At 42.5% G+C, this 3,960-nt stretch overlaps 1 long non-coding RNA gene across 1 annotated transcript; it reads left to right on the top strand.

The window, feature by feature from the left end:
• The first annotated feature begins 2,732 nt into the window (after positions 1-2,732).
• Positions 2,733-3,741, top strand: LOC114810071. Its single transcript, XR_003757801.2, has 2 exons — positions 2,733-2,787; positions 3,417-3,741. It is a non-coding gene; the product is annotated as an uncharacterized LOC114810071 (long non-coding RNA).
• Positions 3,742-3,960: the final 219 nt, after the last annotated feature.

The following is a 3,960-nucleotide window of genomic DNA, read 5'->3' as shown; positions in this document are numbered from 1 at the left end:
AGAGAAGTAAAAGGACTTGCCCAAGGTCACTCAGCAGACAAGTGGCAGAGCTGGGATTAGATCCCAGGTCCTTCTGACTCCCAGGACTGTGCTCCATCCACTAGGCCACGCTGCTTCTCTTGCTATAGTTAACACCTGGCTACTTTCCCTTCCCCAAAATTTAACAATGAGACCACAAAAAATCCCACAGTAGTAATAGTATTTATTAAGCACCTACTAAATGCAAAGCACAGTAGTAAATGCTGGGAAAGAAGTTCATGGATGAGATGAAGACAAAGTTTCTCAAGAGAATTTCAATTTAAATGTAAGGAAAGAAAGGGGCTGGAGACAGACACATAAGGGTGAATGACATAAAAATATAAAAGACATAAAAGATGATAACTAAGGCAGAAACACCAGGGTTTTAGATTCCTGAGGACTCAGACCAACAGTTCCAGAAGTGACGGTTTCAGCCATGGTGGTGACCTCGCAGGTGCTGCCATTTTTGAGTCCTTCCTGGGCCAGGGCAGGGGCTAATGGGAATGCCCCCGTAGCCTGGGGGTGGGCCACTTCTTTCCCACATGGTTGGCCTCAGAGAGGTGGTGTAAAGGGAGAGGAGAAGGGTTCACAGTACCGGAGTCTCTCTAGGGTTGGATTAGGGCCTAATGGGAAACCCCAGGACTTGGGGGTCAGGCAGTTTTTCCCCCATGTAGGGGGTCCTGGAGGTTGGGGGTAAGGGGAGACAATGATGTGGACTCTATTTGCTGTCACTGTTTGAATCCTTTCTGGGCTATGAAAAAAGATGCTTTGGAATGGTGTGTTTCAGAGAACTAATATAACTGAAGCCTAAGGGATTAGCTTGATTTATGTACATTTGCACTTACACACCCGTGCACGCATGTGTACAAACATACAACCCCACACTCTGAAGGAACAACATTGTAATTGGATCATGGCTACTATGCTGACCAGCTCAGTATTCCATTTTATTAAGCAGTTGCTATGTGTTAAGCATTGGTGTGTAAAACAACTGGTTAGACAAACCCTGTCTGGCATGGAGCCCACAGACTAAGAGGGAGGGAGAGCAAGTTATTTTATGCCCATTTTACAGATGAAAGAACTAAGGCACAAGGTGAGCAACAGTTTCCTCCTGAATCTCAGGATTAACTCATTTCCCTTCCACTTTTGCACTGTTAAAAGAAGCTTTACCCAATTCTAAAACCATGAAAGGTCTATTCTTAGTTTACTCATCTCTGTCTGACTATTAAGACGATCCATCCTTTTGGCTAATACAAATCCAACTCTTGAATTAACATAGACATTTGATAGGTTTATTCATAGCAGATGTTTATTTGTATCAAACTAAGAGACATCTTTTAGTTATTAATTGATTTATTTAGCCCCCACATCAGCCCTGCTATTGTGCCAGAGGAAAGAGCATGGATCTGAATTTTATTCCCAGTTCTACACGTAGAGGGTCTGCTATCAGTGATGGGGTTTTTGACTGAAGAAGCCCCTGGGGCACCTAACTTGGTGGACAGACCCAGCAGAAACTTCACAAAACAGTTGGCACATCTCAATGGCAAAGACTACAGCCACTTCCAAGGCCACTGCGTGCTGGGTGGTGGTTCTGTGGCCTAGAAGTAGCACTACGCTGCAGTGACTTTAAACATAAAGATAATAATAATAATAATTATGGTACTCGTTAAGCACTTATTATGTGTCAAGCACTGTTTTAAACGTTGGAGTAGATGCAAGTTAATTAGGTTGGACCCAGTCCCCGTCCCACACGGGCACTCAGTCTTCATCCCCATTTTACAAATGAGATAACTGAAGTACAGATAAGTGAAGTGACTTTGCTCAAGGTCACAAAGCAGACAAGTGGCGGAGCTGGGATTAAAACCCAGGTCCTTCTGATTCCCAGGCCTGGGCTCTACAGGTAGAAGAAGCTTTGTATGCACTGTTCAATGTGCTGCCCTCTTGTCCATCTTCTAGCTCATTGCACTTATGTTCCAGGAGGAATGTGACTGGCAGGGCTGAGAGAATGTGAGTGGCGTTATAGTCAGGCTTTTGGTCCTGAAGATTTAAGACTGAGGCTTATCCCTGGTTTTTGACAGGAGACTCAATCAATCAATCAGTAGCATTTATTGAGCTCTTATTATGTGCTGAGCACTGTACTAAGCATTTGGGAGAGTACAACAGAATTAACTGACACCTTCCCTGCCCATAAGCTAATAGTCTAGGGTCCATCTACTCCATAATAATACGTAGTAATTATGGTATTCGTTAAGCATTTAGTATGTGCCAAGCACTGTTCTAAGTGCTGGGATAGATAAAAGGTTGTCAGTTTGGACACAGTCCTTGTCCCACCTTGGGCTCACAGTCATAAGGCCAAAGGTAAAGCCCAACCAGTCTTTCCTTCTGGTCATGCCTGGATTGCTGTTTGATCCCATGTGATTGAGGTCTCATCTCATCCCTAAGGGGTCTTTCTGTCTAGACATTTATTTTTTTTTTCTGTTTGGACTTGTGTGTTTAGCCCATCCATGTCTCCACCTTCCCCAACTTCTTATCCCCTCTGTCATTCTAGCCAATATTCATTTTTCTCTTTCACTTTTCTTTGTTAATTGTGCACCTCATTTCCTGTGTCATTTATTTCACCCTCTCAATATTCTCTCTCTGAAGTACCTGCTTTAATATTAATCTCCTTACACAGCTGGACAACACTGATTGATGAGTGAAAGGAAAATGACTATCAGCCCTAATTACGATGAATTCGGCAACACATCAAGCCTGGCAGTTAATTGGCAAGTGAGTTTACAGTGCCAGAATGGAATCCCAAGCAAGCCTCAGAGTGGTCTTTTCCTGCACAATCTGAAGAGCAAAGTCATTCATGTGCATTAAAAAGTGCTAGGTGATGACAGTGCATATGGAGGAAAAGTCCCAGGGAAATAATAGAAAGAAGGAGGTTGATTGGAATATCCAAGTCACACAACATATTCTCCTACCCTAGAAAGACAAAAGAAAGACAGAAGCAGCATAGCTTAATGGCAAGAGCACAGGCTTGAGAGTCAGAGGTCATGGGTTCTAATGCCGACCCCTCCACTTATCATCTTTGTGATTTTGGGCAAGTCACTTAACTTCTCTGTGTCTCAGTTACCCCTTATTTAAAATGGAGGTTAAGACTATGAGCCCCATGTGGGACAACCTGATTACCTTGTATCTACCGCAGTGCTTAGAACAGTGCTTGGTACAGAGTAAGCACTTAACAAATACTATCATTATTATTATTACAAAAGTGGAGTGAGATCCAATGCTACAGTTCAGTAAAATAATTGATATGTAAAATAGGTTGTACTTCTCTACTGGTTAGCGTTCACTGCGAACCTTGGTAGGGCTGTCATTTAAAATTTTTCTCTAATGGTATTTTTTTTGCACAGTGCTAGTCAATGCTGGATATTGGCTGAAAGCTAGAAGTCAACTGCCGCAGACAGACATAGGTGGTATACTGCAATTGCAAAAGAAGAGACTTTTTGGAGCAAAAGCTTTGTAAGGATCATGAGACAGGAGGCAGAGACAAATACAACACCAGGCTCTGCAAACAGCAAAGATGACAGTAAGGACAGTTTTTGTGGATAAACAAATGGCACAGTTGGAACTGTGGGTGGCACATTGACCTTTTCCACTGCACAAACCCCCATAAATGAATTTCACCACCTTCTTCTTTGAGCCCAAAGAATAACTGAATATATATATATGCTTATAGATACATCTGTAAGTTTTGTTTGTTTGTTTGTTTATCCTACCTCTAGCAAGGGCAGGTATAGTCCTTAAGATTGGGACCATTTTTTTCTCATTTATAACTCCCCCAAAGCTACTGTTGTGTTCTGCAGACAGTACATGAATAAGAAGTGTGACCATCCATGACATATTGTGACACAAAGACAGTTGCCATGGGTGGTGTCAGATATGGTAGAAATCTGG

The sequence above is a fragment of the Ornithorhynchus anatinus genome, chromosome 3 (genome assembly GCF_004115215.2).
Source record: "Ornithorhynchus anatinus isolate Pmale09 chromosome 3, mOrnAna1.pri.v4, whole genome shotgun sequence".
Taxonomy (NCBI): domain Eukaryota; kingdom Metazoa; phylum Chordata; class Mammalia; order Monotremata; family Ornithorhynchidae; genus Ornithorhynchus; species Ornithorhynchus anatinus.
This window is presented reverse-complemented; position numbering and strand designations above follow the sequence as displayed.